General features: G+C 36.2%; 1 protein-coding gene and 1 long non-coding RNA gene across 33 annotated transcripts in view; one reads left to right on the forward strand and one right to left on the reverse strand.

Moving 5' to 3' along the window:
* SORBS2 (sorbin and SH3 domain containing 2) overlaps positions 1 to 26790 on the forward strand; it is a 185431-nt gene that overhangs the window by 48439 nt on the left and 110202 nt on the right. For 28 of the 31 annotated variants that reach the window (XM_042811805.1, XM_042811812.1, XM_042811813.1 and 25 more), the window contains one exon: positions 19555 to 19688. The exons of the other annotated variants lie outside the window; for them this stretch is intronic. The gene's annotated coding sequence lies outside the window, so the exon portion shown is untranslated. The remainder of the gene's footprint in view (positions 1 to 19554; positions 19689 to 26790) is intronic. 31 annotated transcript variants of the gene reach the window in all.
* On the reverse strand, positions 507 to 9737 carry LOC122156750. Of its 2 annotated transcripts, XR_006167626.1 has the most exons (4): positions 9688 to 9737; positions 8425 to 8613; positions 3435 to 3548; positions 507 to 1745 (listed from the first exon to the last, which is right to left on the reverse strand). It is a non-coding gene; the product is annotated as an uncharacterized LOC122156750 (long non-coding RNA). The 2 variants fall into 2 exon arrangements; XR_006167625.1 differs by lacking the exon at positions 3435 to 3548.

Here is a 26790-nt window from a genome sequence, read left to right on the forward strand (position 1 = left end):
GTAGCAGATGCAATCATATGCTTGCATTTCCTACTATAAAGGGTTTTCATTTTCCATTGTGCTTTGTGCTGTCGGGATAGCATGGGATATGATACGTTATCAAACTTGCAAACGTATTTGAAAAGCCTCAAGTCACTGAATTCTTTGTGATTGGAATTAATGCGTTGTGCTCAGCCTCGGCGTAACTAGCTTTAAATTGTCTGACTGCTGCTGTGTAATATGTAGGTCATAATAAGGAGCAGCTTTTTCACTAGGCTTCCATGGACTGCATGCCCCAGTGCTGTGGTTGATTGCTTTCTGGTACTGGCACTGGTAAGAGCAGCAGTGACACAGCCAGCTCACACCTCCCGTTCAGATATGGCACATACCGTGCTGCATGGAGCACAACACGCCCATTGTGTCCCTCCGCTCAATGCTTGGTACAAGGAAGGAAACCAGCACTCCACATGGAGCACAAGCACAATTAACAGCACAGGGCGGTTAAACTTTTATTGAACGATCCCAGTGGCAGGCTTTCTGCTTAACAAAAAATAAATAAAACCATGAATGCAAATGTGAGGCAGTCATTGAAACACAGTAAGTCATCTGATTGGGGTTGTGTGTTCGTACTGTAGGTTTTCAATGCAAAAGGAATTGCTCTGAATAGATATCACAACACATCTGTTTTACAGAGGTCGATAAAACTGCAGTTCCTCAATACAAACTTTTATAGTAAAAGTATCATTTCATGAACTACTAAATGTATTCTTGCTAATATAATTCTTAATTACCTAATACTGAAATGCATTTGATTATTCTGGCAACTGAATGATATGATTTGCTTTGTAACTAGAGAAAAAAAATAATTGGTATTAACTCTTAATTACATGGCTTTCAGTTACATTGAGATGAACCATTTATTTGAACAGTTGAGAAGGCATGAGATCAGGAATTTGAGGTCTGGGATCTTTATAGTTAAATTAGTAACCAGTTTCTGTAATTAGGAGTCAAATTCCAATGTGTTATTTCTGTGTATATGTGCTGTAAAGGTATTTGGATAAGCGTGGTCAGCAACTATTCCCCAAATGGAACATCGCATTTAGAAATAGCAGTTTATAAACACGTTGCAACCATGTATTTTCCCTCTTAGAAAAGCTCCATCTTTCTCAAACTGTTTCAGGATTTCACTAACAGATGAATGTACACCCCAACTTCTTATGTGTAGAGGTCATATAGTAAATTGTTTAGAGATCCACTTTTTTCTGTGTTCTGATAAGTGGAATGAATATTTACAGCGTGATCCTACATGAATATTCATGATTGAGTCTTTAATTATGTTGAAAATGATAAGCTGATCTAGCATTTCCTTTAGGAGGTGTTTGTCAGCCTCTAACAAAGAGATAGAAAGCTTCTATTATTACAGTAAGAAGTATAGGCATAGTAGTATGCAAAAAGTCAAGGACCTTACAGCTCAAGCAGGATATATCTTACTGTGAAAAATTTGTGGTCTAAGAAAGCATATGAGGACTAACTGTGACAAATCAGCGTACGGCCAGTTAGGTGCTGGTAGATGCATCTTATTAGTCTCTATTATTATTGAGAACAATATTCTGCATTCTTTCTATTCTGTCGTTCTCCCTTTGTCTTCTTTCTCATATCAGTTCCCGGCTTCCCTCTGTTGCCTTACTGTCTCTTTGGCAACATCTGATCCCCTCTGAGGTATTTGTAAATCAAATCGGTGACTGTCAGTAATGGCCATGAAGGTGCTGCAATGGAATATGGTTAGAAGGAAGAATGTTAATGAGTTAGAGGGGAAAAAGCAGTGACTAAGTAAAGTGTGTACCCAATATGGACTAATGGTATGTGATATAAGGTATGAAGGTCTTGTCACAAATGTTGAAAACAAATGGGTATAGAAGCGGATAAACGTTTTTCAGCTCACGATCAACTACATTTTTGAAGGCTAGTAAGAAGATCTTGAGAATAATATGAGACAAGACAAATTGGATATTTCAGCAGTGGAAAGGTTGACATCAAGTTTCAGTTAAAGCATAGGGGTTTTTTTCATTTCAGGAGAACTGTGGTTTCAGTCCAAGAAATTATTGTACTTGATTTGAAAATCTGTAGGTTATGCAAAGTCAGACTGTTTTGGTCTGCAGTGAGGTAAATAACACCAGCTGTCATGCTTTAACATGAGTCACTTCAAACATTTTTGAGAGATCTGACTCTTGAAGGTGACTCTGGGCCTATGTGTTGTGATCATAAACAGGTTACCAGCAAAGCAAAAGCAGGGACATCAATCCTGAAACATAATATTACAGCAGCAGGTGCAAATAACAATAAAAATGAAGAGATGGATTAAAGAAGCCAAGTGCTGTAGCAGTTTGGTATGTTTGTTTAAAATCACTAGATTTGAACAAACATTGATAAGCATCGACCAACCACGTGTTCTGTGGAGCACAATAACCTTCTAAGAGTGCTAATGTGGGAATGTAATCTGCCCTCCACCTATGGGCTAGTCCCTGAAATGCCATAGACTTACATATATGATCAACGTGAGTAGCAGTACGGATGTCACATGCCTAGAGACCGCTCTCAGATATCAAATTAGAGTGCAGTGTATAAGGTTGCACTGTGGAGCAGCCGAATGCTGCTTCCGTATTGGAAGGATCAGGTATTGTGTATGATATGCTAATGATAGGGTTCATCTGGAGCAAGTAAATTACATCAGATGTGACCTTGTATCAAAAGTTTTGTTCCAGTGAGGCTGTCTGAGTAATGCTGACAATTCTTGGAGGTTTGTAAATTTGAATTTTACAAATATGTAGTTTGATGTATCACACTGATACTGATCATTTTCTGTATCACTATTTCAGTATTGCATTGTTGTTATTCACGGACAGAATGTATTTTCTTTATATTCTGTTGGATGTAGTGTAGAGCATTGTTAAGGAAATGTTAGGTACCCATGGTACCTAAGTACTATATGTACTCAGACTTTGTTCATTTTTCTTCAGATAGTGTGGCTTCTTTACACACAAGCATATTACCAAAAGTATACTCCCATTAAAAAAAAAAAAAAAAAGGCTCAGTGAGATGCTGATATTTCTATTATTGTGATTATTGTGAAATGCCTTAACTATCTTGAGCCCAGCCTAAAACAAAAAGGTAAAAAGACTTTCATAGACAGTGATGTAATGGCAAACCTCATGGATGTGAAGGATTATGGTGTGATAGTGGACAGAAGTATCAACTTAAAGGGCAACATGCGTCTGAGCAAAGGCATGCTGAATGACAGCATTTTAGATCTATTCCTGCTTTGTTTTTCTGATGCATTAAATGTATTTTTCTGTTCAAATCTATTGTTCTGTAACAGCATAGCTAATGTTGCTGTAAAGCAGGAAATTCCAAAGACTGAGCCTTTTCTCCTAGCTTCTGTCCCTAAATAGACTTACTTTATGTCCTCTGCTGAACAATGATAGTGTTCTGATTCATCCATCCTTAAAAATCTCGGCAGCCACCATTAAGGGGTTGAAGAGGACAGATGTGCTTCTGTGTTCTTAAGTAACCTAAATAGCATAATATGTTATTTTAACAGTTGATGCTGAGGATCCCAAGCCTCAAAGAATAGTGGTGAAGGTGGGGGGGAGAGAAGAAGCTAGCAAGAAAAGCAATGCTTTTTCCTCCCAGTCCTTACAGCAATCAAGTTATACAATAAGTTTTTTTATTTACCTTTTCAACAGATAAGTTGAATAATGTTGAAATGTGGAATAACAAAAGCTTTACTTATTTGTAGAGTATTTGTCTAGCATTATATGCACAAGTATTGAAGGAATGTACAACTGAAATGTTTGATATGTAAGTTTAGCCACAGTTGCTGACTAGCTACATTTGCCCTCAAATAGTGAGTTTTACTCTTGCTACCTCAGGACTCAGAAGAAAAGTGAAAGATACTTGAAGGAAACCCAAGGGAATCAATAATGGCAGTTTTCATAGCTGAAAAAGCAATGTTTTGCAGGCTTGCAAGAGCATTAAGAGGCGTTGATGTCTCAAGATTGTGTTTGTTTGTAACATCAACAGTTCTGCTAAGAGGAGGTTGATAGTTATGACTGAAGGTTAAAATAGCTGGAAGGATCCTTTCAGAGTTTAAAAACAAGAACAACAGTGAAAAAAAAAAAACAACCAACACAGTTCCTTAATGATTCTCTTTTCCTTTAGTGAAGACAATAAGTGAGTTCCTGGTTCAACCACAGTAATCCTGAAAGGCAGTTCTAAAGGTCCTAAGAGGCTTAAATTACATGATGTAGCCAATGATGGGAAGGAGGGGAACTACATCAAGAGCAAGATAGCCATAGCTTGTCCTTTTCAATATATTGCCATCTTGTCTGAGGAATCAATTCTAACCTGAATAAGAAGATTTCTTAAGACAGAGTATGTTGAATGTTAAGTATAGCCAAGTATTCCTTGATGGGGAAAGTGTGATAGACACAAGTGTGTGAAGTCACAAAAAACACAATGTGTCACCTTGCAAAAAAGTACAGATATTACTCAAACGTGATGTACATGGTGCAGAGGATGCAACAGATTTTGCTTTAGTAATCTAGTCCTAAGTGTTTATACCTGATGTAAGACCGTAGAAGATTAGTAAGTTCCTAATGACGGAGATCTGATGGATGTTTTTCATAAAATATGGTGACTCATCTTTAGATTTAGATATAAGGAATACCAACAAAAGAACAGAAATAGGGATTTCTGAATTGTGAATTGTGGAAGATAGATTAATACTTCAGCTTACCATATACAGAAAAGGCGGCTATGAAAACAGGGTGGTAAGATTTATGTTTTTACTCAAACTATCGAGATTAATTACAAAGCCAAGGAAGACTGCCGCAAAACCCATAAGAGAACAAATTTCAGTTCATGCAAATATCTAGACTACTTCTGGTCTCCTAATTGGAATAAAATGTGAATATATGTAAAAATCTTAATGGCTTTTGGTAGCTGATTTCATAAACTGTTTTGGCTCTGACTATAGCAAGGGTATCCAGTAGGGTTGACTTCCTAAAAGCCATGTTTCACCAAAGTTTAGCTTTAGGAAAGGGGAAGAGGAAGCCTGTCCATGATTCAGGTCTCTGACATGTGAAAAATGCATGAACTCGAGATTTCACACATTACTGCAGAGGTCTGTGTTTGTGACTATGAACAGTATTTTCATTACTAGAGGTGCCCACAGAAGGAATGTAGCAATCTAAGCAATTCTAAGTGAATTAAGTGTAGGGCAGATGTAATTAAACTGTATGTTTAAACACTGCTCTTGCTAATTATATCTTGATATTAAAAATGATACACAATAACTATAAAACCAGAATTATTTCCTTTCTTTCTCGGCATAAATTTAATCTGAAATTGGGATAGTATTAGCACCAAATTTTGAAAAAGGTGTAAAATGGGATTTGTAAAGTACTAAATGCCTGTTTCTCAGTGAATTTTATTTTGTTTGAGAGCCTCACTTTCTCTATTATGCAGATAATGAGAACTTTTATAGTTGAAGTAATAAATAATGAGGATTAAATAATTGATGTGAGGTGATTATTAATTGGTGAGAATGCCAAAGAAACTGTGTTATTGGAAGGCTGATCAGTAAATCCTCAGCACAGGTTGCTTTGTGCTCTCCAGTGAAGCAGATGAGTTGCTGGATTAGAAGTCTCCATCTTTGGCTCAGTATATTGTTTTTAAGCACCACAAGACATGTATGCAACTTTTGAATTTCAAAAAGACTGTAGCTTTTCAGGCAATCCTAAACTCACCTAAATATGGTGTATAGTTAATGCTTCCCTTCTAACATAGAGCTCACACTACTGATTACTTTGTATTTTGTGTTTTACCCTCCTTCAAATCTTGAGCAGCTATTGTTTGTTTTATGCATCAACACTGTACTTTCTTTCCTATTAAAGATATAGTAAGGGTTTTGGAGATAAGAGTACAGTAGCATCCCAAAGGGGTGCCACTGAAAAATATTCAGTACGTATCACTGAAGTCATATACTGATCCTGTGATTCACACTGCTCCTTCTAGCCAGTTATGCATCTTGTATATTTTAATGAACAGCTTCTGACAGAAGGTTGCAGTTGCTAGCACTACATTTATTAAATTTTACTTCTAATTAACTGGGAACTCTGAACAGTGACACTCTCCCAGATAGTGCAATTAGCATGAATTTGATTGTTGTTCTTCTAGATAAATCTGTAGTTCTTAGGAATCCCAAAGAAATAACAATTTCAATATGACTAATGCAATCAGATGGGTTACTTTGAATAACCATAATGTAAAAGACGTTAATCAAAGGAAGTGATTGTAGGAGAGAGAGGTGAGGTGTTGATAGGTTTGGCAGTAGAATGAAGGCCAAACCAAAGACTTTGGTTTGACATACAAGTTTTAAATTTGTTATGTGTGTACTTGTAGGTTTATGCTTTTACACGATTTTGACAGTGGCATTTGATTCACTGATTATGGTCTTGGGTACGGGCCAGGTTCAGGGCACAATTTATTGTCAGAACTCTCACAAACTCTAGAAAAATTATTTGCAAGTCTACACCTACATACTATAATAAAATATTAGGGGGATGCTTTCCAGCACAGGGAAATTGTTTTCTTACAAGCAAGTTAAAAATCTTGTGGACTTAAATTAATCTAGGTGTGAATTTGTTTACTTTCTGTAATATTTAGTGGTGTAATTATCTTAAATATATGCTATTTAAAGTGTAGATTAGTCATTGTTTAGCTAAAACCTCAAGCAAAAATGAACACATCAGTAGGACTAAGTAAAAACTATGAGCTGTACAACAGCAAATCTGTTACACTGCCTCTATGTAGACATGTTCCACTTCAAATTCTGACGTGCACTTACTGTACCAGAGGAGAAAGTGCAGATGAGTTATTTCCTAATGAATGGATAAAAAGACCGCTGTCTCAGTTGTTATCTGAAAGGAAACTACATCTTAGTAATTGTTTCTATCAATGTTAGTTCATCACTGTGTAAAGAAGGGATTGGAGTTGAGTTGTCTTTGTAATAGTTGCTTAACATAGTAGATGGAACACACAAGATTGCAAAAGTAAACTGAAAAACAGATGTATTAACAAATGTTTCTGACCATTCAACTATAATACCAGTTGTTTCCTGATTTCTTAAAGGAAGCTTAGCAGAAAAAAAAATTCAGAAGGGATTTGAAGAACAAGCAAATAGTGGCTCTATAGATAAACTTGAGAAGTATTATTGTGTTGGAAGGATACTATCTGTTACAAATGAATGAAAGAATAGGTGGGAAAATCTGTGCAGAAGTTGTACAAAGTTGCAATGAGAGCTTTGGGAGTTGCAGGAGGAGACAAAGAATTGAGAAAGCTCTAGGAAGGGAAGAGATGGAAGTAAAACTGCTGTGGTGGAAAGATATGGAGGCAGCTGTGTGCCTGCTAGTGGACAATGTACATCTACTGCTCCAGAGTAGACAAGTGTGACAGCCTCAAAGCAAAAAGCCAGAGTAGTCTCTTGGGACAAATTTTACGTTGATCATAAAGTGGTATTACTGAAAACCACAGGCCTGGATGCTGTAGTTAAATTGTGTTATGACAGAGGCTTAAACAGCAGCATTCCTGATAAGGAGCAAACAAAAACAACTGTATTGTTCCTGAGATTGAAGGGAAGCAGGTGTGAGGAAAAATGAGTTGGCTCCTTGAGTAACTAACGTCATTATTTGCATTCTAGTCAAATTTCTGACTTACACACAGAATGCCAGCACATACCATGGATTTTTCTTGTATTTTAGTCTCTGTATGTACTCAAGTATTTTAATTATTTTGCAGATTTGAAAACAAAACAATCCCCTTCTGCAGTCGAGTACTTTGTGTTGTGTTTAAACTTGGGCACAAATAGTCAACTCTTGGCTGCTCAGTCTTTAGAACAAAGTATTAGATATTTCAAATAGATACTTACTTGTATATCACTATCAAAATGAGATTGTCACTGGCTGTCTTCCACAAGCAATGGAATAATGTAATTCTGTGGATAGGGGTCAGGTAGCAGGTAATTTGGAGCCAAGTGAGGGATGCTGCTGTGGTGCTCAGTTTATCTGACTATTGTAAAAATAAACTAAATGCTTTCCTAATATTTTCCTTATGAGAAATTTGTTTAATTCTCAGAGGAATAAAATAAGCTTAAACTGCATGTCAGATAGTCCATAGCAGAAGGCAAAGCAATATAAGGAGCTAAATGTGTTTTGAATACTAAATCTGTATTAAGTTTACTTCTGGTGAGATGTTCAAATGTCCTTACTTGTGATGTTCTTGTGTACAGTGCCGATTTAACATTATTATCTCTACATTCTCTTTTAGGAGGTAAGACAGAAATCTAAAAAAGTTTACTCTGGTGTAAATTCACTAGAGAAAACTTACCTTTCAACTTTTTGAAATTCTTCTGTGTGTAAAGTTTTCAAGTCATTTATGAAACAGGACAGCAGAAGTCACTGACTTCATTCTTCAGTTTCAAGTACAAACTTTTCCGATCTTGTCTGATCATTATCCCAGGACTAGAATTGGGAATTTGTTTTGACCAGAACCAAGGTAATGAAAAATCAAAAAACCCTGAGACAAAAACAAATCATCTGAGGTTTTTATAGTTAATAAGTGGATGACTTTTAAAAACAGAGGATGTTAAAGTTATCAGGAAGTAAACAGTTTCTAGGAAGGGAAATCCATATTTCCGTATGGTTTTTTTTTTTTTTTTTTTTTGTTGTTGTTGTTTTGTTTTGTTCAAAGAGGAAATTACCTAAGAAATGTGCAACTTTATGTAATAATAACTGCTTTAGATTATGCTATTATTTCCAGATCTCACATACCTTAAGATCTACCTGAGTGTGAGCAATATTTTCATTTCTGCTCTTCAAGCTTTCTTCCTTCAGCTACCATGGGTTTAGGTTCATTATATGATGCAGAGATACTGCTTCTTTTAATAAAATGTGCAAAGTAAGCGTAGACATATAATTTTAACTGTCAATTTGTTACTGTTTGAGAGTGTTCTCAAGAGTTTTTCTCTGTATTCCTTGTTGGTGCTGGCCTTTGTTCTGCTGGTTTAGATCTCTTAAGGACTGGTTTTCATAAGGTGCGTGCACTGCTTCTCTTGAAAAGCACATGTAGCCCACGTACTGGCTACCAAAATCTGAGATAGCAAGAAAGTGTTACTTTAGATTTATGTTTATTCAGCAACTACATTGTTGAAGAATTTTTCTACGCAGGGAGAATACCTGTGGTGAAAAACATAGTTGCAGTTCTGAATTCTTTATTAATTACTAGCATTCATTACTGATCAGTAATGAAAGTGTGCTGAGGGAGGAAAATTAGGAAATTGCTTCAAAAAATTGTGTATCGTCCTCAAGTACTGTCTTGTCATTGCTGTAGTTGCCGCTTATGCAGAGGTCTAGCTCTGTTAGTGAAAAATGAGTGGAGGCCTGCAGATAAATTAGGGTTGAGCAACCAGCATTGCAGCATATCTTGCATCACCTTACATTACATTACACATTAAACATGAGCTTGTCTTTGCCCAGTTAGGAGAAGCATGGATATAGCTCAAACAAATGTTTCAAATAAATAGTGTGTTCAACAATTAAAGGTACTGCAGGGAACATAAATAGGAAATAAAAACTGTAAAAGTGCCCTTACCGTCATTTAGCAGGAGCCGAAGCAGTACATGATAAATGACTGCGTACTTAATGTGCTTCTGTTAATAAGAAGGCAAAACAAACAGAAACTCAGCACTGATTTCCTGAGTCATCTGCCTGGTGGGCAAGGGCTAATTTGGTTACAGAGTATCTACTGGGGATTGTTGGCATTTTGCTAGAACTTCATCTTCGGAAGCTGAAGAACTTCCTAGAAGCAAAATCTTCCTTTCGCTCCAAGTTGCCAGCATGAGGAGCTGCCACATCTCTAGAGAAATACTCTAGTAAAATTTCAATCCCTGTCACTGCATGCAGTTAATAAAATGCTATGGCTTTGTTCTTTCAAGACAGAATGAGTGTGCAGCTGTGCAGTAACATCCTGCTCTACATGTCCATTGATGATATTGGTGTAACCAATTACGTGTTTACTTACATGTTGAATGCTTACATTTACCTTCTGATGCATGAGTGGGAAGGAATACACAAGGAAGCTACTGTCTGCATTATGTGGTACTGATGATCTGGTATGCTAAAGCCTATTTTTGGGATTCTTTTTAGTTTCATAGTGCCTTGAGGACATGGTGATGCTAGCTAAGATGTACAGACCATTTCTAACTTAATAGAAGTTTAAGGGTGACACATAGCTTGATTGTGATTAGAGATCAACAGAAAAACTTTAGTCTGACCACAAAACCAGCTTTGTGGTCATGGGTTGGGGAGCCATGGTACCTTTAAAGAAAGCAGGATTCAGCTGTGCTCTTGAATAAGATGATTCCTGACAATGTAAGAGATTTTGAACTGAATCTCAGTCTGGCTTAAGTCCTCTTTATCATCTTGTATTGGTTAAACCTCACTGATAGTTATGGCTACCCTTCAGACTCTCAAATTTGTTGTGAAGCTAGTATACCATGAAATGTTAAGATGCTTGCACTGGGTAGAGCTGGGCCTGCTTTTTCTTAATGAGCACGTTTGGAATTTGAACTTAATTCTACTACATCACCTGAACAGCAGATCATTTCAGATGTAAATTACAGCAACATTTCAAGCTTAAATTACAGTAAAGGACATCTCTTATAACTAGAATAAAAATTATGCTATGGATAACAAAGCAGTGGAGAATCTATAGAAGTTGTTCTTGTTGGATGCCTTCTGAAACTGTTGAATTGCATCCGTCTGGAATTATATGCATACTGTTAATTACTGTTGCTGTAGTGAAGCAGATGGGCAAAATAACCTAAAGATTCCTCTTTAAGCCTTTCATGGTGTAAGGAATTATAGGAGAATTGACTCAAATTTTGTCTGCTGCTGAAAGGGTAGGTCCAAGTGGCCTCAATCTAGAGATGGCACACACCTGGGTTCCTGGAATAACTGTCAGTTTTGCAGCCTTAGGAATCAGTAACTGCCAGAGCTCTGTAAAAAGTGAGCAGCAGTCTGAGAGTTGGATCAGAAGCAATTGTATGTTAGTGAGCTTTGGCTGACTTTGGTCATTTTTATGATGTCAATATGTTTAAATCAGAAGAAACCTAAATGTTGGGTCTTGTGGTCTTGAAAATCAGATATTGTTTTGAACACTGACTCTTGAAAACACCATGTGAGAAAAATTATTGAAGTTCTGCCAGTATTAGTTTGTGTTCTGAAACACTAAGTGTGATCTACCTGTAGCCTGAAGCCTTTAAGGCTTTGCACAAGTGCTTATGTCCTTAGGTCTTTGTACGCATGCATTCGTGTTTGCAATTAAGTGGATTGTAGTAGCACAGTGGATAAACTGACTAAAGGAGCAGTTAAGGGAAGATGTCTCTCACCACTGCTTTTCAAACCTGTTGTTTGATTGATTTCTGGTGTGAGGTTTTTTGTTGAACGGATTTGACAAGTATAATTCCCTTCCCCCTGGGATTCAGACTGTGAAAACTTCAATTGTAGTAGGTCTGCTTTCCTCTACTCTCTATGGTGTGAGTAGCAGAAAATGTTAAAATTGCTTGGTTGGTAAAACTTGTACGATTTGTAATGTAGGTCTCTTTTTTCTTAACAAAATTGACAGCTTTGCAAGTTTTCTGAACACCATTGTGTTAATTATTGAGAAGCCTAAATTCCTTGGTGGATTTAGTCATGGTAATTGAAACAGAAACTTAATTCACAATGTGGATGTGTAAAGCTGGCCTGGCTTTTATCTGGCTATTTAAGAAAGAACAAAATGGCATTAGGCCTCGTGATGTTCTGTATCATAAAGCTTTGTGAAAGAAAAGGAGGGAATTGAACCTTGCCTATCTTTCATGAGTTTCTTCTGCTTTTTGTGGACCAGATAACTTAAGACAGAGAGAGGCAGTCATGCACAGGAGCAGGCAGGACTTCATAGTGGTGGCTTTGCTACATTGAGAGGGGAACATGTTGTCCATGGGTGTTAATGTTTCAGCATAACTGGAGGAGAAACTGTCATTCGAATGTTGCTTTCTCCCAGATTAATTGTCTTTAAGCTAAATAGTCTGGTTCTTGCATTTGATATAGCTAAAGTATTTGTTGTAACATTGAATTTGGGCTCAAAAAATTAATGTGAGCACTTGGTAGAACAAATCCAGTCATCTGAGTTCGTAAGTTTTAATGAGCTTTTCAGGTGTAAACTCCTTGCTCATGTGTATATACATATATATGAGTTTTAGGCTTTATACTACCACATTCCTCTCAAAAAGACCCCACAAATTTACACAGTAGTCGAATATATTTTGGTGGAAAATGATTCTGAAAGACAGATGACCTTGTGTAAGGTTCTTGAAACAATGTACTAGCAGCGTATACCGAGAGCAAGATAAACAATAGGCTTCTGTTCTCTATTTCCTGAAAAAAGCCTGCTCATATTGATTTCCCCATATGTTTTTAGCTGTTTACTCATGGAACGGGGGAAGTTAGTTTTACTAATGAAATAATGCTCTTAGCAGGCATGTCATTCTTTAGGTCTAATTTAACAGCAGTAGCTGCAGTCAAAGTAGTACTTGTTACCTCATTAGGAAAGCAGCAATATGGTATGAAACTGACATAAGAATTACAACATATAACCAAGAAGAGGTGCTGTATCTTTACGTAATATGCGTTTAACAATTTGTTTGAAATTAGTGTGATTTCATTTTGATTGTGACTCCTTATATTGTAGTACATTGGTTTGTGGTTAAAGCTATTTTAATTTTTAAAGGATTCTGAAGTACCATATTAAACATTGAAAAATTGCAACCATTTCAAACAAAATATTTGTGTCTTTTGGTGTTGTTAGATATCAAAAACTAAATGTGGGGACATAAATGAAACTCGGTCAGGTTTTGTCAAAGGTATCTGGAAGATGTAATACTGGCTCTTTCCAGCTTCTCTTCAAAAAACAGGTTAGTCATCCAGAGATTTATAGTCTTGATAGGTATAGAATCATTAAGTTTGGAAAAGATCCCTAAGATCAGCAAGTCAAACCATCTTAACCTGTGTATAGTTGCTTTTTGTTTCAGTGAATTAGTGTTTTATGTCTCCAAGAACTGTAAACTATTATAAACATTCATAGATTCTGAGTCTGCATAAAATCCTTTGGCATCTTCAGAAACATGGTAGGTGACAATTTGTAGTTTTGTGAGAGTTCTCAGATATACAATGATTCCTGAAGAGTAAATTTAAGATGTGTAACAAACTCAGGTTACCATAATAGCAGAATTCCTTAATTACAAAACACCTTTCACAGAAATGTAGCTAGGAGCTTTAGTCTTATGTCATCTTTTCAATCGTCAGTCAGTCAGTACTTTATTAAAATCATAAGAGGAAGGGAGTGGACTTAAATTGCAGAGATAAAAATGAGAACTGAATGTCACTGAAGACAGATGGTATCTTTTAAAGAGATCATAGATCTATTCTAGAGAAATCAGCTGAGACAACTTTTGTGAAACATCTGCCATTCCGCACAAACCTCAGACAATGTTAATCAAGTGTGAGAGTGTGATTGTCCATGCTTCATTTCCTGATCCATGTCTCTCAAATGTATGAGCTATTAGTAAAACATTTCTGTTAAATAAATAAATGAATATGGAAATTCTCTTGGATACTATGCTTTGCTGGATTACTGACTGACTGATATATATTGACAGGGTCCTGTGTGCATTCTGAGGAACACAAGCCAAAATAAATAAAATCCAAGTTTCCTCTCTTTGCTCTTCCTTCCATATTTCAAACTTTTCCAAAGTTTTGGGGATGAAACACTTGTGTATCAAATCTGAAGAGAAAATGTTAGTAACTTTATTAGTGCATATGCATTAGCAATGTGGGCCATGTCTCATTACTTTTTTGAAGGAACTGATGGGAAAAAGAACTTTGTAAATTAAATGAAATTCTGTGCTTCTTCCTAGATGTGGAGAGGTATTTTAGAATGAGGTACTGGAGAACTGTGTATATGGGCTACTAGTGTACTTAACAGAGCAATTTAAAAACAAAAAGCTAAAATCCCATGTACGGACTTCAATAAACTTCAGTTGTGAAAGTTTTGTGAAAGATTACCAAAACTTCAGGATCAGGATTATGAACCCACAAAATATCTATATGTGCTGTCTGACAATTTCATAGGTTGTAATTCATCCTCCTTGAGGGGTGTGTATAGTTTCCCACTTCTTAAAGTATCTTGAATAGAGCTACTATTACTGTTTGTTACTACCACAAAGACTGCTTCAGTAATTCGATAGCTTGAATTGCTTGGAACATGCTTTGCTCAAGTTGTCAAGTTCTTGAGAAACACTAAGCTCTTTAATTTTTATAAAATGTCTTCTCATAGAAAGCTAGTGATCTGATGGCTACTTTACACACCAGATTCAGTGTGTTTTCTGGAAGAGATATGCATCTTTTCTATGGCTCTGTCATTTGTAGCCATGCTGCAAAGAATTCTAACACTATGGATAGTTGATTGAACTCCTATTTTCTTTATGGTTATGAAGAATTGCAGGTGTTGTTATCAGAGTAACTTGGATGTCTACATTATCTTTCCTCACAATTTCTATTTTCAGTAAGTGACTCACATTTTTCATTGTACCTCAAATGAAGAAGTGATAGAAACTGAAATTTGGGATTTATTGTTTGTGTATGTGATTTAATGTTGAAGAACTTTCAGGAGTTCTTGCTTAAGGAATGAAACTGATGTCACTGAATACTAATCTCTTCCCAGCAATTTTCATTCTTTGGATTTATAGGCATATAGCATAATGGTACATTTATTTGAAGATCTGCACCTCTACCAAGCAGATTCAGTTAGTCTGTCCTTGCATTTTTGCAATGCTTTTTTGGCATCTATGCGTAATTAGATATCCCATTCTGTCCAAGAGAATGGCCATAGAGATTCAAATCTCCATTGCTTCTCTGTAATGAAGGCTACTGAAAGTACATCTGAGACACTGAAAATAGATTCGTTCTTATTTATAAGATCCTTCAAGATCATGTGTGTCCAAGACATTTTCAAGACTAGCTCAAGTCAAAGCATGTGGTTAATAGGCTTCACTTCTGTCTTCACAGAATTTTTCTGTAATCTGGGAAATGCTCATTTCAGAGATGAAAATCAGCTCTAGATCAATGAATATACTCTCTAAAAAGTGATACAGAATGCATGTATGTTTTCCTGTGTTCTCTAGTGTTAAATTCAATGAATTCACTTGTGTACATTATCACATTACTAGAATGTCTTCCATAACTATTACATGATCAGGACAGAAACATGTATAAAGTAATATAAAGAATGAAGAAATTACATGTGGCTGTATAGAATATAAATTCACCTGCATAGTTAGTATGTACACAGGTTGACTCCACAAAAGAATCAGCAATTGCACATGAAGTTTCAGTGAGTCAGTTGTGTTTGTTAGATCTATGAACCAAGTGAAAATCGAGATTTATTATGTATGAATCTATGAAGTGGAGACTTGCAGAATTGTAGGGGCTGGAAGGGACGTCTTGAGATCACCTAGTATGCTCTGTCCATCAGTGTGTTGAACAATTTTCCATCTCTCATCTTCCATTTTAACAGAACTCTGACTTGTGGAGCCTAGTCACAGAGTCTGTAGGGACCTGAAACAAGTGCCTAAATTAGCACTGTGTGCTAAACACTTCTTGCTCATCTTTGATTGTTTAATACCATCAATTAAACTGTGGCAGTGTGACACTAAAGAAGTGTTGATAAATGTTAAATTTGGTGTTACTGATGGCTATAAAATGGGAAATATGATTGTTTCATCCTTTGAGAAGTTTATGGTGATAATCTTGGTAATGGTGACAAGCTTGTTTTAGTAACAAACTTGTAAATAATTAGATTTATTGGAGAACTAGACAGTATTATTTTGTCATGCTTAATAAGTGCTATAAACACTAATAACAAACAATTTAAGCAAAACAAGTTGCAGAGAGTGTATAAGAAATAAGGTACTGAAAAGGGTTAAGTACTAGCAGTAAGTCACTGTCCTGAGAAGATGCTTCAGAAAAGAAATATTGCACTGCAAGACATCATGTATTGCATTTATTTGGTACTGCATTGGTATTTCTAATGATCTGAAAATATTCTTCTATTTTTGTATTTGCATGGTAATAGAATTCACCGTACAAGTATTTGTTGGCTTTGCTTGTAACTACCAGTTTAAAGCAACAAGGACAGTAAGGCTGTGTAGCATCTGGCTCTGCTGTTTTGTTATGTATAAATCATGTAGTTAACTTAAACTGTATTGTGTTTTCTACCTGATCATTACAACTCTTAAGCTGGCTGTAACTTATGCAATCATATGTTGTCTAAAACTTCAGCTGCTGGAGCCCTTAAGTCTTTATTCATCAACCTCAAGTTAAATATAAACTGAGCTTTTTAACTTCTGTGAGTTGGTTTTGTAGTAAAATAACAGTCCTAAACTAGCCATGCGGAATAAAACAACAATAATGATTAATATGTCAGGCTGGTATTTAGTATTAGATGGGTTGCATTTTTCAGTTCTTGTAGCTGCTCTTAACTACAACAGCACTAAAAATGGTTGGGATCAAATGGAAGGAATTTTCCTGAGCTAATAAAAAAATAATGTATACTTCTTTTTCACACTTGACAGCTTTTTTCACTATTGTTTTATTTTATTTTTATTTTATACAAGTCTTTGGGAACAAATGTGCTCATTTCTGCTTGTTTTTAGCAATGAGTATTGTTTTATCACTTAAGTAGTTTGAATAGCCTGTGGTTGGCATCCTGTTTAACTTTCAAATAGTTACTCTTCAGAAATAAATTTTAACATTGAGGTGATCCATGTCTTCTAAAATGATTTCAAAGGAGGCTACTTGGCTAAGTAGAATATGATTGGAAGTCCAGTATTTAATGAAATATTTAAAATTTCTACCACATTAGACTGTTATAGATTTTGAGTGGAGAGTAACATCAGATCTTGTTCATTTTGTTCAAAGAGAAGTTGCAAGCTTTTTGGTGACAGTATTTAAAAGTGTGGACATACATGAAGAGTTATTCTGGTGAAGCAATGTCAGTTTTATCTGCTGATAAAGATAGAGAACGTTCTTTCTATAACAGAAAAAGTTCCCAAAAGTTAAATGGTAGTTTTCCACTGGCTTACCTATGTTGTCTGAAACTTCAAAGTGATTAGCAGGTGGAACAGAAATGTTTAATGCTTTCTTAGCCTCTGTCTTCAACACTAATGATAGGCTGTAAGACCCCTGGAGCCCTGTGCTGGAGAACTGTGACTGTGTTAATGATAAACTCCCAACCAACCCCAAACTTGTGTGGGATTTGCTGGTCCACCTAATTGTGTAAGTCCCTGTGGCACAGTGGAATTCATCTCAGGGTACTTCAAGAGCCGGCTGATGTCATCGTGAGGCCTCTCTCTATTACTTCTCGGCAGTCTTGGGAGTCAGGAGAGGTCCCAGTTGACTGAAAGCTGGCAAACATTGCCCCAGATTTCAAGAAGGGCAAGAAGGGAGAGACTGGTAATTACAGACCTGTCCGACTCACTTCAGTGCCTGGTAAAATTATGGAGATAATTCAGGGATTTACCGAAACACCTGAAGGACAATGCAGTCATTGGTTGCAGCAAGCTTAGGTGTGTGAGGGATAGTCCTGTTTAACAAATCCAATTTCCTTTTATGACAAGGTCACTCACCTAGTTGACTAAGGAAAACCAGTTGATGCTTTCTTTTGATGTTTCAATGAGGCTTTCAATACTGTTTCTCACTTTATCCTTCTGGGCAAAATATTCAGCATGCAGTTAGACAAATATGTAATGCAGTAGGTGAACGATTGGCTGATGTGGGGGCTCAAATGATTAAAGTAAATGGGGTTACATCACTTGTGACTGGAGACTAGACACAAATGGAGTTATGCAGGGTTCCATTTTGGGATCAGCTCTCTTTAGAGTTTTCATCAATAACTTGGAAGCAAAAGTTAGAAGTATAGTAAGTTAGTTTGTGGACACATGAAACTGGGAGGACCTGTTGTCTTCCTTGACAGTCTGCAGAGAATTACTGACAAATTATGGGGCTGAGCAGCTACCAGCTGCATAAAATTTAACAAGAGCAAGTGCTGGACTCTGCACTTGTAATGAGGCAACTCTGCGTATATATGTACAGACTGGGGGGATGACAGGCTGTGGAGTGAGGCCCTCACAGAAAGGGGTCTTGTGGTTCTGATTGACAAGTTGAATCTGAGTCAGCACTGTGCCCTGGCAAAAGGGCCAACCGTATCCTGGGGTGCATCAAACCCAGCATTGCCAGCAGAACAAAGGAATGGATTGTTCCACTCTGCACTGTGCAGGCTTGCCTTGAGCATTATGTGTGGTTTGGGGCACCACAATGTATGAAGGATATAAAACTGTTAGAGTCTCCAAAGGAAAGCTATGAAAACGGTAAAGGGTCTGGAGAACAAGATGTGTATGTATGATGAGCAGCATCTGAGGTCCCTTGACTTTTTCAGCCCAGAGAAGAGGAGGCTGAGGAGAGGGTCATTTGGGTGTTAGGAAACAATTCTTCACCAGAGGGTGGTCAGGCAGTGGAGCAGGCTCCCTAGGACAGTGGTCACAGCCCCCAAGCTGCTGGAGTTCAGGAAGCATTTGGACAATGCTCAGACATAGCGTTTGAATTTTGGGTGGTCCTGTGTGGAGCCAGGAGTTGGACTCAGTGATCCTTGTGGATCTCTTCCTTGTATATTCTCTGTATATTCACTTTGTTGTCTTTTATATTAATTTTTAGTATTTTTAAGCAATGAGAATTTTAGCTGGTTGTTTGGGGTGCAGCAGAAGGGGACAGGAAGATCTTTGTTATGTCACTGAATGGCCTGTGGAGTGCCAGCAGCTTCAGGTCACTAAGCTTTCAAAATAGCACTGGTGCTGAAACTGGAAATTTAAGCTGAAAACTAAAAACAAAATTCTGGCTTCAATCTTAGAAAAATTTTTCCTCAGATGTTTATGCCAGCCAGATATAATACGCTTAAATACAAATAGAAGTGCATTCTTCTCAGATGAACCTTTGTATAAAGAAACCAAAATAACTTTAGGACTGACTAAACTCAAGATATACATTTTAACATTAAAACAAATTCATAGTGATTCTTTTCCTGAGGTAATAGTCTTCAAGGCTCCAACTCTGCTTTTAACAGTATTTTTCTTTATCATCTACAGTGCTTGTTCCCTACACTTTCTGTTTCTTTAAATGAAATTTGGGCAATGAACAAAGGTTTTTGCCATGAATGTCTTAATTTTTTAGCTTCGGTTGGTAGGCTGCTTCTTCTGTATTGCATTTTCATTTTGATTGTAGGCAAGCCATTGCTGCTGAAAATAGCTCAAATGTGCTTTGAACAGAAACAGCCAGCAGCTCAGCTTCTTTCTTTCTCTTTCTCTTGCAGACTCTTGCATATGAGTTTAATTTTTTGAGAGAAACCTTTGTAAAGGGCTAAATAAACAAGATCTGTGCATACAGAAAACTTTTACTTCCTCTTCACTCCTCTGCACTTGAGACGCAACTAAACTTGTCTGTCTGGTAAGTCATATTTTTCTAAAGGATTTGTCTTTTTTCCTGTCCTTACGACTTGCATTCTTGAGTTTCTCATTAGTGTTCAGAGAAAATCAGTTTCTGTTTGTTGATAGTTCTGCATACACTATGTGTAGAAGTGTGAAGACCTCTATAAAAGCATTACTGCCCTGCTTTTGCAAACCTGAAAATACTACCTTTTAAGTCCATAGGATGCTCTGGGATAAGTAAGTTTGTAATTTTTGTTGATCAAGTAGTTCATTTTCAATTTGTTGTAATGAAATTGTTTAGTATTTTAAAGCAGAATTGGTGATTATTCTTTGCTGAAATTCCTTACCTATTTGGATGTTCTGTACTTAGAGAGTGAAATTGAGGATTTTTTATTTCTTTGTGTTAAGTTAGATTTCAGAAATAATCTTCCCAGCAATTCATTCATTACTCCTTGCTTGCAGGTTAAATTTTGTGTAGATAAAATAGGTACATGTTATTGATGCAACTGTATTTTTTCTTGGTAGTATGCTCCTATGTCATAGGTTGGCAAACATACTTGTCAGTCATTAATGTAATTCTGAAACTGTTCCATTCGTGATGTTTTTTGGGTTACGGTGTTTCTTCACTTTTTAACTTTACTTTTTAACTTTTTAACTTTACCACCAAAGTTGGTTTTGTCATTTATTTTCTGTTTTCACTCTAATTTGTGATTCAAACAAAGAAAACATCTGAAGAGCAAAAGTGGTTTGTTTTGGTTTTCTTTTTCCCCTCAATGTTATGGCTTTAAGCAGTTGCTTAGGATAAGTGGCAGCCTATGTAAACCCAGTCTGTCTGATCACAAATACTGGCCCTTTGGTTTACCACAATTACTGTGTTCTTGCATCCTGCATCTCTTAGTTCTGCATAGTTCATTTTTCAGGCTTTGCTATTGCTTTAAAATTAGTTTATTTCAAAAACATGCTGAAAACCAAGTCATTTTTAGAAGTAGTTCTACATTTAATGTAAACCATCAATTCTGCATTTTATTTTCATAGGAAAAGAAAAAAGTAGATCAGAATTCTTATATAAAATGGAAAATCCCCAAACATTTTATTTATCTAATAGAGAAATTCTGAAGTCTACATATACATTTCATATGGAATATATGTGTGTTTGTATATATATATGAAATAAAGAGATCTGTGTCAAGTAGAAATTTTTTTGACAGTTCTTCAAAACCAGTAAAAACAAATCTGGTTGAGTTCATTACAAGAATGTTTTATTCTCATGAAGTTCTTTATGGTGAGGGTGACGGAGCACTGGAACAGGCTTCCCAGGGAGGTTGTGGAGTCTCCTTCTCTGGAGATGTTCAAGTCTCACCTGGATGCCTACCTGTGCGACCTGGTTTAAGGAACCTGCTTTGGCAGAGGGGTTGGTCTCGATGGTCTCTAGAGGTTCCTTCCAACCACTACAATTCTGTGATTCTGTGATTAAATTCTGCTTTATATTCCTTAGAGTAGAAGATATTGAAGGTGTATCCGTCCAAAACTATAGGACTTTTGTTACCAGTCTCATTTTCTACTTCAAATGAGATACTCTTTCTCCTTTCCTGTCTCGTTTTCAATCAACCCATATTCCTTTTACTTCAAGATTTTCTCTGGTCCTGTCTTACTGCCACACATAAAGCTGATTCCCTAGTCCTGTAGATCTATCACCCTGTCCTTTTATTTCCTAAGTTCTTTTGAGCATCCAAGTATTCTAGTGCACACTTTACTTATGTTGATGCTTTTCCTGTAAAAACTAGTTTTTAGTCTGTGACTTATTCAGAAGAATCTGAAGCTTTCAGAAGAACTTAAGACCCTTCAGAGGCCCTAGTGTAGTTATCAATTGAGTGGATATGTATATAAGGGAAGCACTGTAAAACTTTGAGACCAAAATACATAGTTGGAAGAGAAATCAGGCTGTATAATAGACAAAATATTTAACCAGTACTTTCAATCAAAGCCAACACTTGAATTGTGTAAAGTAAGGGTCCAGGATAATTTATGAATGATCACTTTTTACTTCACATTACTTTAAAGTTGCAATACAAGACCATGTTTTTGTTTGGCATTTAACTTTTAACTGAGTAACAGAACTGACATACAGAAACTTTTATTTGGCATACTGACACAACCCAAATTTTAGCTAAGTGAACTTGGCACTAAATTCAACTAAAGGGAAAAGAAATCTCAAGAGAGCAATGGAATTTCTTTCTTTGCGTAAGTATACCTCTGCATTCATGGAGAACAAACAGTAACATTTTGTGCAGGTTTCTGCTTTTGACAGTGTGTCTTTGTTCACTTCCCAAATGTGGTGTCAAATACATTGGGGAAAAAAAATAAAATGAAAAATGCAAATACAAGAATTTATTTAATTATATGGTCCAAATGAACACTTTAGGTCTGGAACTGACTAGCACTGTTATTGGTAGTTCTTTAAAGGCTTGCTTTCAACAATTTAGATTATATAAATAAATATGCTCTGTCAGTTTTTAAATAGAGGGGTGGGAGGCAAGTTTATAAGTTTTTTATGGAGTTTATAAGCTTTTTATGATAGACTTATTTGATCAAAGAGAATTTCAGAAACTATTTCCTTCTTGTCCATACAAAAGTTTCCCAACCAGTATACAATTTTACTTGAGCTGTTATCTCAAGAAATGGCTCTGATAAAGATCTTTGATTAATATACTGCTTATTCACAGTGCATCAATGTTGCTTTCACAGGGTGGTCTAAGTTCAAGTCTTTTATTAATGGCAGCTGGATTTTATGGTATCCAAATTGCCCAGTTTCTGATCTGATAGAAGAATTTCAAAGGCATGTGAGTTCAAATTGCATGTGACAATACTGGAGAAGATTAAAAGTGTTTTTGAAAACTGGAGAGCAAAATCTGATGATAAAGGAGATTAATCTGAATGATCACCTTACAAGGGATATATGGGGATGAACGGATATGTCAATTTTGAAGCACCTGAGAGAGCATGTGTCCTTATGTGAGACTCTGCACTTGTTTCTGCACTGGACTTATGTGTCCTTGTATTCTTCTGAGGTGGCAATAGATCTGTAAAAGATTCATTATGTCATTAGGGACCTCATTAATTGTTACAGAGGAGTGTGATTTCAATGATACCCTGGCACATTGGTTATCTGCTATCTGCAGGGGAAAAAAAAAAAAGCCAATAGAAAAACAATGGTAATGCCTCTGATATTTTGATAGATCCAGGTGAGCTAGGATCCAGCAGCATTCCCAGTTTCTTACAGTGGCTTGTGCTTATCATCCTTAATTATCATCCTTAATTGTCATCATTAATCTGTGATTTGAGAAAGAGGATAAAATTAATCACAAATAACAGTAAGCATCTTGTGTTTGGGTTACTAATTTTTGACCACAATGTCAAAGCATTTTGTTGCTTAACCTTTCTAAAAAAAATTTCTCTTTTGAGATGAGCATTTTTCAGATTCAACCTCGATACTATTCATTTTTTATCATTAAAAAAAAATAAGAAAAAAACCCTAGAAGTTGCCAATGAGAATCAGATTTTTGCTTTTAAACCAAACAGAAGTGTTTTAATTTTCAGTTCTTCCTTGAGCTTTCAATTTTATTTGACTTTGTATTTAAACAGTATTGATTGGTAATAATGAAGTGGTATGGTACATAGTAGAGAATATCATTGTTTAGCCACCTGTGTGATTGTATTACAAAGATAAATATGCTTATACGTTCTCTCTTTCTAAGTAGGCACTTAAACATATATCTAATAAGTATGCTTTAATCTCACATAAGACATTGCCTGCTTATGTTAGTGTGCAAGACTGCGTTTGTCTCTGTATATCAGTGGCTTAAGTATTAGTATGTATTCATTAGTAGCTTACTTTCCTTAATGTTTAATGCTGTTTAGAAGGCTATGTCTTCTTTATTACTGGAGGCAACTTGAGTACTTAGGCTTCCTTGACTCTTGAGATTGTTAATCAGTTGTTCCACAGAAAGGTTTAAGAATTGCTTCATTTAAAAGCACAACTCAATAGCTTGTCAGGTTTTGTTTTAAAGAAAACAAACGAAAAAAACAAGTAGGTGACAAATGTATTAGTAGCTCTATCCTTGTGAAGATGAAAGCATCATTCATGAGTTACTGCATACAAGAAGTCTCTGTGTTAGAAGTGCTCCATGAGGAATACTTGCGTAGGATTCCCTAACTTTTGTGATTCTTCTCAATAGATCTAAGAGAGCTGAGAGTTAAGTGCTACAAAATGCACCTGGACTCAGTACGTGACCCTAAATCGCTATCAGTTCTTTTCTTCTTCTGGAGAGCAGATCTCTTATCTGCGGGCTGGAGAGTTAAAAAAATCAAAGTAGAAGAGAGGACAGCAGAGATAGTAGGTTTTCTGTCTTATCCAATCTTATTTACTTCCCTGGGAAGAAAGGAAGCAGAGGAGACAAGAAAAGGAAGACAAGCTCTGTTGCCCTCGTGAAAGGACTTATCTGAAGGGCATTAAATTTAGAGGCCCAGTTCTTCTGTATTGATAACACCAAGTCTTTCAGTGCTGTTGAGTCTTATCTGTAGATTTATTTCTTTCTGTGGTTTTTATACCCTTCAATATCTAGAATTCAACATGTAGAAACTTTCTACAATGTTTGTTAACCAAATGAAGGCAATAGGACCTTGCTGTCAGAGGCCAGTGGATTTCCAAATGGTGTAAAGTTACCTTTTGATTTCTACATCCCATTTGGGTTCTGCGAGTAGTAAAGCTTTTCAGTGTTGAAGAGAAGGCTGATGGTTGATTTTTGAAAAATTACAGCTCTGATCCAAAGTAATAATTTAAAATTGAGAATGAAACTTTAAACTTTGTTAAAAATGAGGAGATTTAGTGAGTATTTTAAGCTTATTATTATGGCTTAGAGTCTGGGAACATTCTAACATACTCAAAGACTGCTGCCTTTGTGAAAAACAGTGGTTAAAACTGGCCTTAGCTTAATTCTGCTTCCAGAATGCTAATACTGAATCTATATGAAAAACTTTTCATAAAATATTAAAAATAAAAATAACCATAGTCTAAAAACCCTCTTACAATGTAGGAACTGAATGTTTACACCTAGATTGTCACTTCATACTGTATCTCCTGGAGTAAATAACAGTGATACATTCATGTAGAATATATTACTGTAATGGCTTTGCATGAAATGAATGATATTTTATTAAAATTGAACAAGTGTAACTTCTGATCTACTGTTTGAATTGAAATTCAGATTTAGCATCTCAAGGATGATGCTTCTGAAGGCACACCATCCACAGAGGGCCATTTGAGGGAGGAGGACAGGAAAAAAAAGCTTAGAATTGAAAATCTCAAAAATGTAGCTAGATGAATATAACTGAACTCTTCAAGAGTGCATAAATGTGCTGCAAACCTGCAGTGCTGAGCTGCTTTCAATCCTAGACCTTGATGCCCCATGAGGCTTGTGTATGCTAGTGGCAAAGGTTGCTATGCACTGCCCTCTAACTATGAACTGAACTTCCCTCCTTTATGTAAATTGAATAAACACAAATCCCCTGATTTGGAAATAATTGTGTGGTTTGTGGCTTTGTAGCAGCTGACTGCATGGTGGTTTTATAACAAAACAGTTAAGCGACAGGCGGCAGGTCAGCATGGTGTTGATCTGTCATCCTGTGATCTTGGAAGTCTCATCCAAATGATTTACAATGCCTAAGTTTCTGTAGCGAGCTGTGCCAGACATTTGCTTATAAAACCAAATGATTGATCAAGAAACATTTGTGTCTGTGCTGATATATATTGAAATACATGTAGTAGTAGTAAGGAATGGCTAAAATGAACCAAGAACAGACTTCTAACCAGATTCTGAACAAATCCTGAACCAAAATACAGCTTTAATTTTTAAAGTTTGTAATTAGCAATAGTATATGCTTAGCCAAATAGTTTATTAAGGTTCCACAGTTTCTAGTGGAAATCTTGACTCCTTTGGGTAAATCCTTTACAGACCAATGAACAGCAGTGTAAGTTGGAAAGACATTTCAGTCAGCTGGTTGAACTGCTTATTATAAAATATTTATTCATAAAATAATACCTGGCTGTCAATTAATCTGAAAAACCAGAATGGACCTTTATAAAGGTTGTTCTTATTTCTAATGCTATCGAACTGTTCCTAACAGCTGCTACTATGGATTTATATAATATTCTTGCATATTCAGTGTTAGAAACTTGTCTGGTCAGTTATTTTAAATGTTACTTCCCTGTTTTTTATGAACTCAAAATATTATCTTTATGCTTTTGCATAGATCGCCACTTTTAGATTGAGAGTGCTCAGAAACTGATGGAAAAGCCTATATTTTTCTTTGCAGGTTTCTGAGTTTATTTTTTCTGTTTCCATAGTCAAAGGTGTGCTTCCCTTGATCATGTGCTCCTCACCAAAGAGCCAGGAGGCAGGTTTTAAAATGAGCATCTTTTTCTGCAAAGACTGCATCTCTATATGACAGTAGTAATATTGGAAAATAATAAACCTGAATTCTCTGTAAGTAGTGTCTCTGATTCTGATACAGTAGGCACTGTTCTTACTCAGTTTTTAATTTCCTCCCCCTGTCATTTTGAAACTTGCTCTTATGCATCCATTCAAATTAAATAGAAGTTATGTTCAAGTGCGTTATCATGCACAGTAGTGAGCAGAATTCCACAGTGAACAGAAAAGGAAATCTTAACAGAATAACAACTTAGCACCCTGCATGAAGTGTATGTACCTTACCTATTCGTTGACTTTTTGAACAATCTTTCCGTGTGTAAATCTTCCCCTTTTGATTTCCCTTGGTAACCACGGTATCTAAGGCAGGCATCTTTAATATATACCTCTTCATTTATATCTCTATGTAGTTTCACAATTACTGAATGCTTTTCATGTTCTGTTGCATGTTACACATTGTAATGCTTAACAGTTGTAAATTGTTTTCTAATTCCTTTCTGAAAAGTCACAGCAGTAGCTGTCTTTCTCAAGTGAGGAAAAAAAATGATTACATGGATTAAAATTTCATTAAGTTGCATAATGAGCAATAATGATTGTGTCTACTATACGCACTGAGTTGATGGAAGTGTATTGATT

This window comes from Centrocercus urophasianus, unplaced genomic scaffold (genome assembly GCF_019232065.1).
Source record: "Centrocercus urophasianus isolate 14NV4802_14NV808 unplaced genomic scaffold, USGS_Curo_1.0 seq_13, whole genome shotgun sequence".
NCBI lineage: Eukaryota > Metazoa > Chordata > Aves > Galliformes > Phasianidae > Centrocercus > Centrocercus urophasianus.